Source organism: Peromyscus maniculatus, chromosome 8 (assembly GCF_049852395.1).
Source record: "Peromyscus maniculatus bairdii isolate BWxNUB_F1_BW_parent chromosome 8, HU_Pman_BW_mat_3.1, whole genome shotgun sequence".
Lineage (NCBI taxonomy): Eukaryota > Metazoa > Chordata > Mammalia > Rodentia > Cricetidae > Peromyscus > Peromyscus maniculatus.
The window spans coordinates 101,170,194-101,186,241 of NC_134859.1; positions in this window are offsets into that span (position 1 = coordinate 101,170,194).

A 16,048-nucleotide genomic window follows, 5' to 3' on the forward strand; every position below is an offset into this window, starting at 1 on the left:
TTTTCCTGTTGGTGATGTCGGGGAGTGAATGCTGTCCCTGGGTCATCCTGGAGCTGGCTCTGTCCCCAGCAGATGGCCAGGCCCACAGGCTCCATCTCCTCAAGTAGCTGTTACAGGTTCCCCTTAATCCTGGGTTTCCCTTTCTTCTTTTAGTCCCTTTGAAATTCCATCTCCTTTTCTTCAAATTCAAGCCTCTTCCACAAACATTTGAAATTAGTGGAGGTCCCCTTGGAGGACAAAAGCCACCTGGGTCCCAGTCCTCAAACTGCCTGGTGGAAACTAGTTCCTCTCCGTGGGGGGTCTAGACCACCTCCTTTTAGCACTCATCAAGGGTAAGAGGATGAACAAAAGAAAATGCTAATTTCTCCCAGCTGTTTACAGTCCCAACCCTGTCCATCTTTCTCCAAAAACTCCACCGAAGGTAAATTTCTCCCTAACGCTTTAGGCTGGTGCCATCTGTGGATAGTCAGGCGAAATCAACCAGACTAACTGGAGGCTTGAATGCCTCGCTGGAAATTTCTGGCAAGTGCTAAGCCCCAAAGTTTGGGGAGGGATTTAAGGTCTTAACTGAACCTTTAAGGTGTAACCTGACCTATAAGCCTTTAGGCCTGGGCATGTGTCTCCGCCTGTCCCAGGCTGCTGGAGCCTGCCTTTGGAGTTCGAGCATGCGCGGTTCCTGCAGCTGCATGGGCCTGTTCCTCCAAAGCATCCCCCAAGCCCGAGGCATACCTCTTGGTGTTAACACCGGGATGCTAGTTCACCTTATGTTGCCCCAGCCTTAAAAGGATTGGCTAATCCCACTTCCTTAATGAGGAGTTGGAAACCACACTCAGCCTGCCCTGGTGTTTTCCATACAGTGTGGTTCTGGGCGAGGCTTGTCTCCCTGCTTTGTCGTGCTGGGATTTGAACCTGGGCCTGTGCCATGCTAGACAGGCACTCTACCATCAAGCCTTGCCCACCACCCCTCACTTCCATTATGGAGTGAGCTGGTCTCCAGAGCCCCTTCCCAGGAGAACGCTGTTATCCTCACATCTCTTTCTATCCTGGACCCTTCTACCACTGACATGAAACAGACCTGAGGTCCTGCAACAGAATCCTTTCGAGAGCCTGGTGTCTGAGAGTTTGAGGTTGGAGCCTGAGTGACCCAGGTCAGGAACTATTATTGTCTGTGGCTTGGGCTCTGGGTTAATTCACTTTCTTGCCGCAGGACAAAGACCTTTTTGGTTCCCAGTTCTTGGGAACCACCTGGGGCACCTCCAAGGCTTGGACGGACCTCTAATGGAACACCTGGGAAAATCCCCAGGCTAACCAAATAGTACTGAGGACAGAGCCTGCCCCTACCCCCACTGCGGGGTTAGAGTACCTGCCTCATCAGGGGGCTCTCTGACCCAGGCTCCAGGCCCAGACACATCTGGGGTCTAGATGACCAGAGCTTCCTAGGAAGCTAGACAAGGTTCCCTCCCAAGTTTCCTGGGGACAGAGGGGAGTCAGACTCCCAGTTTGAATCTTCAAGAGGGTAGTTAGCTCTTCTGTTTCCGAAGGAATGAGTGATGGGAAGCCAGAGCTGGCTTGTCGCAGTTTCTGTAGGTCATGCCTCCTTCAACTGTGGAGGACTGTAACCAGGGGCCGAGAAAAATGAGACACTAGAAAAAGGCGGGGTCTGAGAGCACAATGACCAAAGTACCCGTAATGAATCCAAGGTGCTTCCCTAGCCCGGCTTGCCCTGGTAGCATTGCATGACGTCACTGCAGCCTTGGCGCTGAGCATGAGGCACCTGTTCTTTGTACAGTGTATGCTGCCACACCACAAAATACCAGCAAATGCTGCCTCCACTCAGATTCTAGACAATTGTATGTTATGAATTATAGTGTGTTTACTGTACACACACAAGGCTCTCTGCTGGTACAGGTGAATAAAGATTCCCTACAAATGACTTTTTTTTTTTTCCTTCTCCAGATAAGGTTTCTCTGTGTATATAGCCCTGGCTGTCCTGGAACTCACTGTATAGACCAGGCTGGCCTCGAACTCACAGAGCTCTACCTGCCTCTGCCTCCCAAATGTGCGCCGCTGCTCCCTGCCGCCGCCGCCGCCGCCGCCGCCGCCGCCGCCACCACCACCACCACCACCTGACTGCAGATGACTTTTAATGTTTCCCTACAAATGGAGCTGAAGAGATGACTTAGCAGTTAAGAGCTCTTCCACAGGACCTGGGTTCAATTCCCAGCACCCACATCTGTAACTCTAGTATCAGAGGATACAACGCCCTCTTCTGGCCTCCCTGGGCACTGAACACACATGGTGCACAGACCTGTATGTATGTAGGGAAAACACCCATACACATAAAAATTAATTTTTAAAAGGTTTTCCTATAATTATTCCTCAGCATGTAAGCTTCAAATTAATATGTCTTTGAAAATATTTTTATTTTTAATTTTAATCATGTGCATGTGTATCTCTGTGTGATTGTGTATATTTATTTATTCAAGTGTCCTTAGAGGCCAAAAGAGGGTGTCATGTCTTGGAGCTGGAGTTACAGATAGATGTGAGCCACCCAAAGTGGGAGCTGAGAATGGAACCCGGGTCCTCTGCAAGGGCAGTGCATACCCTTAACCTCTGAGCCATTCTCCAGCACTGCCCCCCAAATCAGTCTACTGGGACGTGTTAAGTTAGAGTACTTGATTGTAAACATTGCTGTCTGAATGGTTGACTTAATTATTGTATAAATAAATAAATAAAATTTAAAAAACATTATGTGAATTTTGGCTTGGGATTAGGGCAGAATTTCAACAATTTCTGAAATGGCCCTGAACATACTTCTGCCATTTTGTGCTGCATATTCATGCAAAATGATGTTGTCATTACTGACTGTTAGAAAATCAAAATATCCATCAACTCTGAAAGATGCTGAAAGATGCACTATATGCACCCTGCAGTGTCAAGTATTCATCCAACATTTAATTATTTATGTAAGAAATAAACAAGCATATCCATCTCATTAGTATACAGATTTGCTTTCATCTTCCTTTAATAAATGGCAAAATTATATGCATCCCCCAAGATTGTTTTAAAACAAATTTATGTGTGATTTACTATTACCAAATGCCTGATTTGTATATTTATTTTACATATCCATCTATATTGGGAGGGGGGTCACACAAAAATTTCGTGGGCAGAATGGAGTTGAGAGCAGGGAAAATTTAAGAAGCCCTGTCTTAGATTGAACTCTGGCCACCCCCCACCCCCCCCATGTGTGCTCTGTCAACTCTGCAGGGCCAGACACTGGGACAGCACGACAGCCCTGAGGAGCTCACGTGGGTTCTGGTACCACCTCTGTGTCAGAGGACCCTCTGGGGACGGGGCGACACTGGGGGTGAGGTAGGCCCAAAGGAGGGCTGGGGTAGATGAAGGGAAGATAACAGAGCAGACAGGCTGTGGAACTTTCCAGAAATGAGGCCTGGCCTCAGGCGGCCAGAAACAGGTCGTTTGTACTTTCCTAGGTGTGAGAACTTGGGGGTGTTGCTTGGTCTCACTGAGTCACATCTGTGAAGAAGTTCTAGGCCACAGGAGTTCTTGTTCAGATGCAGGGGGACCAAGCATTGGATGGTGCTTGATGATCTGTCAGGCTCAAGGTTAGACCCAAGTTACTATTACTGTTGCTAAATCAGGTTTCCTCCATCTCTCTATGAGAGAAAAGATGGAGCGTTCTGGAGAGAGAATTGGTGGAAGACAGGCCTGTGCTTTCAAACTATAGAAACAATGGTCCCTAGAGAATTAAACCTTTCCCAGGAATCCCTTGCTGGGGGAAGGGAGAGGCTGAAGCCTAGTGACAGCCAGAGACTCTTGATGAAGTTTTGATGATGTATAGGACCATGTTTCGGGAGGGACTAGAGCTGAGGAGATGATGAACCAGTGGCGGGCAGGATCACATCTTGATCAGGGTTACTTAGCTATGCATGCCTTTAGGCCGCTGTTCAAACCCAAACCTCATGACAGTAGCCCAAAAGAAGGACTTGGTGGGCTCAGCGGACTTCATCACGTGTTCTTCCCAGCGTGGCCTCACTGAATGAATCTTTCTATGCCTGCTTCCTGCCACTTCTCTTGAGGATAGGAGGCTGAGCCTGTTTGCCAGTGCTTGCCAACAAAACCCCAGTGTCACTGTGCACCCTTGTTACCAACAGGCTCCTCGATCCTGAGCTGGGACATATCCAAGACGGAGGCAGAGGGTTTTTATTCAAGAGACTGAAGAGAGGGGGCAAGAAAGAGGCAGCCAGAGCTCTGGGCTCCTGACAAAAGTGGCATAAATTTCAACCAGAGACAGTATGTCTTGGAAGAATTGCCCCTGGAAGGAATTCACTGAGTGAGTGACCTCTGGAGCCCAGGAGAGACAGAGAGAGCCCAGGCTTGCTGCTTAGCAGGCCTCCTCTTGGTGCCCTAGTGTCTACAAGCCTAGATTAGGAAGACAGGCCCTGGAGACAGGGATCCTAAGTGTGAATCCCAGCTTGTCGTGGCATGACCTGAGGGAATCACATGACCTCTCCCAGGCCTGTGCAATGGGCACCACATGGGCACATACCCTCTGGTATTGGTGTGTAGCAAAAGGAGGCTATGGCTAATCAGAGTCTAGGAGGCACACACAGGAGGCACCAAGCAGTCTCAAAGTCAAGTGCCAGCTGGACCTGGCTTGGTCCCTGGGATCCATCTTTGCACAAACTGGTCCACTGCCATCAATGTTTCCCAGAATTGAGCTAACAGAAAACCGTTAGCAGCGTTATCTGTAACAGGAGGCAGGCCTCCACTACATCTCATCCTCCTATGCTGGGATGGCGCTCAGAGCCTCATTCGGATTAAGCAAGGACTCTACTACCAACCACACTCTAGGCACTAAGGCCTGAGCATCTGCTAAGAACTCTGGGGGGCTTCTCCACTGCGGTGTGGCTCTCTCGTCATTGTCTCTCAGCAGCTGGCAGAGCTAGGCAGAGATTCAGTTCTGCTGGGGGAGATCAGCCCCTGTTAGCTGGAACTCTCCTAGGCCTAGAGTGATGGAAAAGGACAGGCACCCCTGGAAGAAGGAGGCCTTTCTTCTCTCCTGGCAAACATGCCTTCAGTAGGAACACTTAGAAAACCCACCTAATGGTGGAAGTGTCAACCAACGCCATGAAGTTGCCGCTGACCTCCAGGTGCACCCAGGGGCATGCACACTCATGAATACACTGTTGTATTTTTAAAACGTCGGGAAGGAGTCACACCATACAACAGGGCCCACGTGGGAGGTTTATTGAGGGGAGGGGAGAGAAGGGGCAGAGACTGATCCCTGGGGACCAGAGCAAAGGAAGAGAAAGAGAGAGATGGGAGGTGGGCAAGGCCCACCTTTTATAAGGAAATGTAGCAAATGCTCACAAGAAGGTGCTCCTAGTGACTGCAGCTGAGGATATATCCCCTCAGGACCCTAAGGGCAGGCCAGTACAGATGTCTAAATGCTAACACACACATCATGCATACATACAACAGTAATTTAAAAGAACTGGAAGACTGAACAATTGGCCTAACATGATACTCCAGGAAAGTCCCAATCCCAAATTATGAAGGCCCCTGTAACCATGGCTCTTCTATGGGAAGCAGGAGAGAAGGAAGATTCTAGCTATATAAGGGATCATGAATAGGTTGAGGATGGTGGGCAAAGGGGGGTTACCAGAGAGACTGGACATCATTTTTACCAAAATGGCAGACTAGTCTCTGCCCAGAAAACTTCAATATCATTTTAAGGAGACTCAGCCTGCTTCTAGGTACTTCTAGAAGGCCATGGTAATGGCTAAAATTACTACCTTTGCCACTGCCAATTAAATCGCTCCCTAGATCCCTAGAGCTCACTGCAAAGCCCAGGAGGGAAGAGGAAGCTGATTAGAACTGAAGGCATCACTCAGCATCCTCTGAGACCCAACGCGATGTGACACCTCTGCTCAGCTGTCATCAATACTTAGAGCAGTAGTTCTCAACCTGTGGGTCACGACCCCTGGGGGGTCAAATCACAGGGGTCACCCAAGACCATCAGAACACACAGATATTTACGTTATGATTCATAACAGTAGCAAAATTAAAGTTATGAAGTAGCAACGAAAATAATTTTATGGTTGGGGGCACAAGTAACTACATTAAAGGGTCGCATCATTAGGAAGGCTGAGAACCACTGGCTTAGAGGAACAGTCTCCTCGAAGTGGGAGGTTCAGGTGTCTATGTCTTTGGTTAGGAAACTCCTCTAGCTTCTCTTTTCTCTCTTCAAGCTGAGCCTCAACATCTCAGGGTGGGCTGGGCTTTGGATGTTTTTGTATTTCTGTCTCAGCCTGCATGGTCCCAACCTCTGAGTGTAGAAGGGAGTCTGTCTGGGGGAAAAATAAAGGTTGTAGGAAACATCGGTCTCACTTTCCTGTCTAGACAAATCAACTCAGAACTGATTGTCAATGAGATCATGTGTGGAGCCAGTATCTGCAGCGGAAGGGTGAAGAGACGATGTGGTGACATTGTCCCTGTGACTGTTCTCCTTTCTCTTGAGTTTTTAGTTTCCTAAACATGGTTTTGGAGGTGTGTGTGTGTGTGTGTGTGTGTGTGTGTGTGTTTGTGTGTGTGTACACGTGTGTGTACACGTGTGTGTACGTGTGTGTGTCCTTTAGTCCCAGGAAGCTTTTGAGTCATGACAATAAATAACTCAGCCGAGTCAATGTCAAGGCTGATTTCTACTTCCCGGCTTGACAGCTTCATGCCTCAGGACGCTGGCCCTCTCTCAAGCTCTCTGTCATCTCCACGAGTCAGTTGCTCTTCAGAAAGCACTTGTAGTTGAAGGAAGAGACATATTCAGTAAGCTCACAGTGAGGGTGGAGTGGACTGGAGTGCCCGGGACCCAGGCCCTGAGCTCAGAGCACCAGAATAGCAAAGGACATCTCTCTTGTCATTAAGGGGTCCTCCAGCAAAGTGAAACTTAGCCCAAGGTCCCCGGAGAGTATCGTAGAAGGCTAGGGCAAAAGGCCTTTGCAACTGAATATGATGAACTGAAGATATGGAAATGTGAACTTCTCTCTTCTTTTTAATGTTTACTATTTATTTCAAGCTTATTTGTTTTTATTTTTGTGTATGGGTGTTTTACCTGCACATGTGTCTGTGTACCTCAGGCGTGCCTGGTGCCTCTGGAGAGAGGCTGTTAGATCGCCTGGAACTGGAGTTACAGATGGTTGTGAGGTATCATGTGGATTCTTAGAAATTGAATCCCCCCTCCGAGTCCTCTGGAAGAGCAGCCAGTACTTTTAAAGGCTGAGCCATCTCTCTAGCCACAATTTATTTATTCATTTATTTTTAATTTTTTATTGTGTCATTTATTTGGTGTGTGTGTGTGTGTGTGTGTGTGTGTGTGTGTGTGTGTGTAAATATGCATGTACCATGGCATACATGTGGAGTTGAGAGGACAACTTTTAGGAATCTGCTCTCTTTCCTTCCATCATGTGGGTCTCAGAACATTGAGCTTGGGTCATCATCAGACTTGGTGACCACTTTGCCTGCTGAGGCATCTTGCTGTCCCCCCATCCCCACATCCTTATGGTTTGAGCCAATGATTTGGCTACTTCGGGGAGAATGAGATGCAAGAGATTGCTGAAGCTGCTTATCTCACAGAACAGAAAATAAAATCCAGAGGGGTGATGGGACAGTCGAAAAGCACAGGGCTAGCAGAATCTGGGATGAGAATGAGCTCGCCAACCCCACCCACCCACCCCAGGGCTGCTGCTCATTCAGCTACAAGGGTGTTTTTGTTGTTGTTGTTTTGTTTTGTTTTTCAAGACAAGGTTTCTCTGTGTAACAGTCCTGGCTGTCCTGGAACTCGCTCAGTAGACCAGGCTGGCCTCCAGCTTGCAATCCTCCTGCTTCAGTCTACTCATTACTGTGCAGATACACAGCACCGTGCCTGGTTCAAGTTTTCCTTCTTTTATGTAGATACCAGTCATGTTGGATTAATGCTGATTCCAGTGACCTCATCTTAACTCAATTATCTGTAGAATACCTATTTCCAAATAAAACCACATTTGCAGGTATTGGGGGGTCAGAACTTGTGATGGTTAATCTCAGTCATCAACTTGATGAGATTTAGAGTCATTTGGGAGGTGAGCCTCTGGGCATGTCAATGGGGGATTGTCTTGATTAGGTTAATTGGGATGGAAGACCCACTCACTGCTGGTGGCACTCTTCCCTGGGCTGGGATCCTGGACTGTATAAGAAGGAGAAGGTGGGTTGAAGAGATGGCTCAGTGGTTAAAAGCACTGGCTGCCAGACCTAGGTTTGGTTCCCAGCACCCACATGGCAGCTCACAACTGTCTGTAACTCCAGTTCCAAGGGACTCAGTCCCCTCTTCTAGCCTCCATGGGCACAAGGCATGCATGCGATGTACAGACATCCATCCAGGTAAACCACTCCAAACGCATAAAAAAATAATAATTAGACTTTTTAAAGCAGCAGCAGCAGCAGAAGCATTCATTGCTCTCTGCTTCCTAACATGTAGATAGAACATGACCAGCTAGTTCAAGTTTCTGTCCTGTTGACTTCACTATTGTGGTGTTTTTTTCCCTTGAACTGTAGGGAGGTGGGGGTAAACTCTTTCCTCCCTTAAGCCCTTAAATTACATTTGTCAGGGCTCTTGTTTTGTTTGGTTTGGTGTGGTTTTTTGTTTTGTTTTGTTTTGAGACAGGATCTTACAACACAGCTGAGGTTGACCTAGAACTCACTATGTAGACTAGGCTGGCCTTGAACTCACAGAGATCTGTCTGCCTTGGGCCCCTGAGTGCTGAGATTTTGTCACAGCAACTGCAAACGAAACCAAGGCAGGATTTTTTTTGAGATCAGGTAATCGATTCCCAACAATGACCTAAAAGGTTGAGATGGTGATTCATATCTGTAAACCCAGTACTTAAGAGGCCGAGGCTGGGGAATTGCCTCAAGTTGGGAACCAGCCTGGGCCACATAGTGAGTTCCAGTCTAGCCTGAGCTATGGGGTGAAATTCTGTTACCAAAAGACAAGTTCAAAAAAGAAACAAAACCCCAACAACCCAGCCTTAGAATCGACACATCACACTTCCATTCACGGTTAAAAGGAAGGCAACAGGAACCTCATCCCCTTCTTAAGATTTATTTGCTTGTGTAGCACCATACTGGGTATCAAGCCCAAGATCTCACACATGTGCTAAGTGAACATTCCACCACTAAACTACACCCCAGACCCGGGTTCTAATTCAATCCTACTTTACCAAGTGCTGGAACATCAGGCACTGCCCACCGAATCTAGTTTTTGCTTTTGTTTTTAATATAATTCTTATTTGCATTGGCGCTTTGCTGCATGTATATAGACTGTGTGAGGGTGTCAGATCTTGGAGTTACAGACAGTTGTGAGCTGCCATGTGGGTACTGGGACTTGAACCCAGGTCCTCTGGGAGAGCAGTCAGTGCCCTTAACCACTGAGCTATCTCTCAAGCCCTCCAGTTTTGTTTTTGTTTTAAAATAATTTATTTTTATTTTATGTGCATTGGTGTTTTGCCTGCATGTATGTCTGTGTGAGGGTATTGGGTCCCCTGGAACTGGAGTTACAGACAGTTGTGAGCTGCCATGTGGGTGCTGGGAATTGAACCCGGGACCTCTGGAAGAGCAGCCAGTGCTCTTAGCTGCTGAACCACCTCTCCAGCTTCCGTATCCAGTTTTTGAACCCTACCTTTTTGATGGAGCAACGTCAAGAGTATCTAAGGCAGGAGGTTGTTGGAGCCATTTTTAGAGGACTCAATCTGTCGCAAGTATGTCTTAGATATATGCGGTGTTTTTAGTTGCTAGTATTTAAACATGAGAATGGGGATTTACATAACTTTGACTTCGGAGCCTTTCAAACTCAGAGGAACCTGAGAGCCTCAGGCTCTCATCTCCCCATGTCAGCAGCCATTAGGAGCAGCCCCTATTAAGAGGCCAGCGGGTTCCCCAGAATGGCCGGTGTGCTTCCTGTGCCGGCCTCAGAAGAGGCCGCTGTCACTAGCCATTGAGTCACTTTCCTGAGCTGTCATTTCCCTTAGAGTCTTCTCATGAAGTTCCTTGTTGCCTGCTCCCTGGGTGACGGAGGGTGTGTCCCCCCAGGGGAAGCTCCCTGGGGCAGAACCCCAGGAACTCCCACTATGGTGAAATCCAAGCATCCTGACCTGAACAACCCTGCAGCGCCTTTACCCCGAGAACCACGGAAGGCTGCAGAAATGAGCTCGCCTCTGATTCACAGCCCCCGTGTCTGCAGGACTGGTCTAGGCAGGAGGGTGGGGCCAGGCAAGCACAGGCAGCGAGCTGATTACAGGGGAAGGACCGGGTGGGGGCGGGAGGCTGCTGGACAACTGCAGTCAGATGTGGTTATCACAACCCTCAGCCACCTTCTTCTGCCCCTCCCCGCGGGTCTCAGTCTAAGAAGGACATCCGGACTAATTCTGGGGTGGCTTCTGCGACCTCTCGCTGTTCCCATCCATCCAAATCTTCCCAAGGCTTCCCTAAATCCTTTAAAGGACAAAGGCCATGGAAGCAAACTCTGTTGAGATTGTCCACACTATTTCTATGTGGTCCCAGGGGCCTTAAGCTGGATCATACTTATCTCCACCCAACAGCCCCTGGCTGAGTGTCCCAGGCCCAGGAGTCAGGCAAGGCCTCTGTTTCGGGTCTCTGTAGGAAGGTGGGCAGATCCCATCGCCCCTGGGAGCTGAGCTCTGTTTAAGCTATGTTTTGTCTGTGATGGTCTCCAGGCATTGACTCTGCCTCGGGCATCCCTCGCTCTGTCTCCTCTTAGCAGATTACCAGGCTTGTCTTCGTCACTCTTCTGTCACTGTGACACGAAATGAATGCATTTCTGTAAAGCATAGCAGTGTCCTGGAGAGCGTTATCATGATGCTCCCCTGCATTGATGGCTTCCGGTTCCCTTCCTCTATCTACGGTGGGACTGTTGACTTCTAGAACACGTGGTGAATTTAGTCTGCTCTTCACTCTTGCAATCCCAGAGTGGGGTGAGGGAGATGAAGTCCACGCCACCACGCCGCCAGGATGCTTGCTTCTGCCTCCCACGTGTCAGGCCTGGTACCAGCCAAGAAAGGTACCCCCCTCCATCTCAACCAGGCTGCCTGTGTTCTCTGCGCTACCCACTCACCTGTGCTCCCCTCAGAGGGCAGAAGCCCCCAGTTCTGGCCCCCAGCATCCGGGATTAGTGTTTTGCTGGTGAGTTTTTGGGAAGGATGGGCTTGGCTCTCTGTGAGAGGTGGAAACAATTTAAATGGGGGGGGGGGCTAGGGAGAGGCAGGAAGGAAGCATCCTATAATTGCCAATTTAACTCAGGACTGGCTGGCATTTTCTACAGAAACTTAATATTGCTAGAGGAGGAACGGGAACAGAGGCCTGAGGTCCCTGGCTCTGGGATCCCATCAGCCCCTGTAAGTTTATTGAATCAAACTCCTGGAGAAAAGGGATGCTCACATCAAATCCAAGCACAGCTTCTTAGGTAGGGTCTGGGTCTGCTGTGACAAGTGACCACAAACTATGATGTGGCTTACACCGACAGAAATGTATTCTCCACAGATGTAGAGACTGGCAGGTCAAAACCAAGGGGTCTGCAGGGTACTTTTTAGGGTGGTAGGGAACCCAAGAGTGTTGGGCTGGAGCCTCTTATAACCTCTAACAATTCCTGGCAACTCTTCCATCACTGGCTTGTGGTGGCATCAGCATCACTTGCTATCAACCAAGTGGGTTTGTGCACTGCACGTGTGTATGAATGTGTGGCATGCACACACACCTATTGCATATGCATGCAGAAGCCAGAGGACAACCTTGAGTGTCGTTCCTAAGGTGCTGTCTACCTTGTTCTGAAACAGGATTTCTCACTTTTATCTGGAACTTGTCTATTAGGCTAGGCTTGGCTGGCCATCGAGCCCCGAGGACTGGTCTGCCTCTGCCACCATGCCTGCCTTCTGTCTCTGCCTCCACATGGCCTTCCCTCCTGGATGTCTCCTGTGTCCTCTCCTCCTTTTAACTAATTACACTTGGAAAGACCCAACTTCTGACTTTCCTAGCGGATGTGAATTTGGGGAAATATTACTCTAACCTGCCTACCTCATCCAGGGTCTACACCAAAAACGTACAGAGGTCCAGTGAGTGTGTATTTGATTCCATGCCACACTAGACACCAGAAAACCACTAGTTCATTCTATTTCTCTGTGTCTCTTGAGCTAAAAATGGTTGGGGAGTCAGGGGGTGGGGGTGGGAAACAAACAAATCAGAATGCTATTTGGCTACATATGAAATCATATCCGACTCAAATTTCTGTATCCGTACATGAAATCTGGCCAGAACACTGACATGCTCATTCATTCACGTATCCTCTCTGGCTAATATGATGGCAGAGGCTTTGACCAAATGACTCCTGCTGATCTGCCACCCAGAGTTTGAGAGTCTCCCCCAAGTATTGAACCTTCCTCTTCTGGGTTGAGTAGTGTCTAAACTTTGAGACAAAGCTGCTCACTGGTTAAAATAAGGGACACTGTAGCACTTGGTGAGGCTTGGGTCCAAATCCTGGCTCTGGTGTCTCCATAACAGGTCTCTTTAGGGAATGAACCTTATTTGTGGGTAGGATGGGGTGTTTCCACGCCTTAGGGGTGCTGTGAGGATTGACTGATATACCAGCGGGGTCTCAGCGCAGGCTTGTGGCAGTGCTAGCAATGAATAGAAATGCCACGACACCTCATGAAATCCTACTGTTTCACCCTTTGGGGACGCCGAGGATACTGTACAGGAAGTACATGTCACATGCGGTGGACTCGAGCAGGGTACTTTCCATGGGGACAGTAACACCAGGAGACTTTGTCATGTGCCCTGTTGGCTCTTATTTGCCCTACCCTCATGTCTATGCCTTGCCTTATTCTCTACCCCACAGGGAGTCTTCTCTCCATGGGCTGCACCCCAGCACCCTCAAATTCTCATTGGGAATTGGGTTTGGATTACAAGGGGCTCAGACAGGAGAATGGCATGGGAGGAGAGCAGGGTAAGCCCACCCCCCACCCCCACTGGGTATTTCCCTCTCCTTCCAGCCTTTTCTGCAAGTTCTAGAAATTTCTCTTTCCGTTGGCCGTGCTGTGCTGTGCATAGGTGGCGTTCAGCTGTCATACCTCTGTGTCTCAGGGTACCCCTTGCAGTTTTCCATACCTTACCCATGACTGAGGGGAGAGGTGTTGTCCTGAGCTGTCTTCTGTTGCTGTGATAAAACACTAATTTCAGGTTACAGGTCAAGGCCAGCACTGGGGGAAGCCGACGCAGGAACTGATGCAGACAGAGGCCATGGAAGAACTCTATTGACTGGCTTACTCCCTGTGACCCGCTCAGCTTGCTTTCTTATACGACCCAGGACCACGTGTCCAGAGATGGTACCACCCACAGTGGGCTGGGCCTTTCTACATCAGTCAACAAACAAGAAAAAGCCCCCAGGCTCGCCTACAGGGCCATCTGAGGATCTGAGGGAGGCCGTTCTTCATCCCAGGTGACTGTAGTTCCTGTCAAGTTGACAAAAAAAAAAAAGAAACCCAACCAGCATAGATCTTTTCCTAAATCTTTCTCCAGCTGAGCCTTATCTGGGTGTAAGGGTGCCTTGAAGCTTGCTTCATGTACTCTGACAGACCGGTTTACCTCCTCCCCAGGGTTCCTGAATTCCTAAGATCCAGCTCTGGAAAGTCCTGAAGGAGAGCAGAACACAGCTTGATTGGAGAATGGAGGTCAGAAATGATGGTGCCTCTTTCCATTCCCCAGTGTTGGGTCTGCAGTCACATACAATCAGGCCCACCGTTTTATGTGGGATTCAAACTCAGGTCCTCATGCTTGCAGAGAGCAAGCATTACCCACCGAGCCACCTCCCCAGCCCCCTTCTTTCATTTTCTGAGACAGGGCTTCTTGTAGCCCAGGCTGTCCTCAAACTCACAGAAATTTGCCTATCTCTGCCTCCTGAGTGCTGGAATTAAAGGCACATGCCATCATGCCTGGCTTCCCTGCCCTCCTCCTCAGAAATCTCATTCTGATAGTAGATCCAGGGCTCACTCAATTCTCCTAAGTAAACTAGGGGGGCTGGGCATGGTGGTGTGGGTCTGTAATCCCAGCCCTTGTGCTATAGATGCAGAAGGATCACGAATTCTAGGCCAGCCTGGGCTCCATAACAAATCTGCATAATGAGATCCTATCTTAACAGAACAAAAGAAAGGAAAAAGGGGGGTTGGAGAGAAGGCTCAGTGGTTAAGTGCACTGGCTACTCTTCCGGAGGACCTGGGTTCATTTCCCAGCACCCACATGGTGGCTCACAACTGTCTGTAACTCTAGTTCCAGAGGATCTGACACCCTCACACATATATACATGGAGTGAAAACATCAGTGCACATAAAATAAATATTTAAAAAAATAGAAAGGAAAAGAAAATAAAGAAGCACTCTAAGTGCCAACATTGCAGAAAGACTGTTCTAGAATCCTCCTGACTCCCATGTTATTACTTTTCTTTTTATATATAATTTCCATTTTGTTTTCCTCAGATGGCTTTTCTTCTATTCTTATGAAATCAGCTCTTGACACGGTGGAGGTCGTGGGTCGTGTCTACGTTGTGGTGAGGTTGTTTGGTCCTTCCGGGCTTCTTGAGATCCGCCCCTGACCACCTTGCTCTGAATGGCACAGCTCAGGCTGTAATGCAGCTTGACACAAAGCTCGGGAAGCACCTACACACTGAAAACACGTGTTTCCTTCATGTCCGTGATGGCAGATGCCTCTACTGCGCTCCGGATGATGAAGTTCTTAATGGCCTTGTCTGAGGTCATGCTCCGGGCACAGCGCTTACAGTAAATCTGCTACACACAGCTGTGGTCCTTGTTAGTGAGACCGTTGTTTCTCCTCTTTTTGTCCATCTTGGAGTCAAGACCCGAAAGAGCCCTGTTATTATACGTTAAGCAAACATCCTCAGGCTATAGGGCTGGAAGTTACTTCTAATGTGGGAATGGGGCTCCAAATTACATGCAAGATAAAAATTATGTGTCGTCAAAATGACCACCGAGAACCCCTTATCAATGTGAGAATCCGCTGTGAAGTGTAGCACACAGGGCTTGCAATGTGATATAAACAGACGTCGCTTCTCTGACCTCCCCTGACCCGTCTCCTGGATTCAGTGCATGCCTTCGATTTCTTTGCAAAGCACAGAGACCCCTCTAGAGCCCTGCATGCTGAAGGTGGCAGGCTGCTGTCCATCAGGCCTGCACATTTCCCCTCCTGGCACCAGGCTGTTACAAAGCACCAATTGTCCCAGACTTGTTTATGCAGGTAGACCTTCTGAGAGTTTTTACCTAACTTCATAAACTATGATGTAAGGTGTAAAATAAGAGTGCAGACAGAGCGGTTATTTCTCTGCAAAGTACGTTCCTGTTGGTAAAGGGAAGCTACAAAAATAAAAAGCCTTGGTGACTCAGTCCTGGGTAGGACCTGGAGACTCTTGGGGAAAGGTCATTAGAGCTGGAGGTCTCTCCTCTCTCGGCAACTGGTCATTTCTGTAAACTGCTTTTCCTTAAAGAAATAGGAACTCAACTTTTGACCAGAACCATCAACTTCCAGCAATTCCCCAAAATGACACAGAAGGAGGAGAGAGAGGTGCCCACTGTATATTCTGTGGGCATTTTAGAAAATGGGAAGTCGGTCCTTTGTGGGGGTCCATCTCACCCCTACTTTTCCCCAGGGTACTCTTGAGCAGGAGCAGCAAAAAATATTAGAAGTATAGAGGGGAGAGAAATAGAAAATACAGGACAGCCTCGAGAGGGCCTGGATCCCAATCCATCAGGCCCTGACTGTCTCTGCCAAAGGGTTTTTAAATGAATGCCAAGGGGTGGAGCAAAAGTCCTCCCCCCAGCACAGCCAAGTGCAGACGTCTCAGACACCTGGTGCTCAGGCCCCGTGGTCCAATCACCCCCTTTATGCAGACAGACCTGCTGCGTAAAGCTACGAG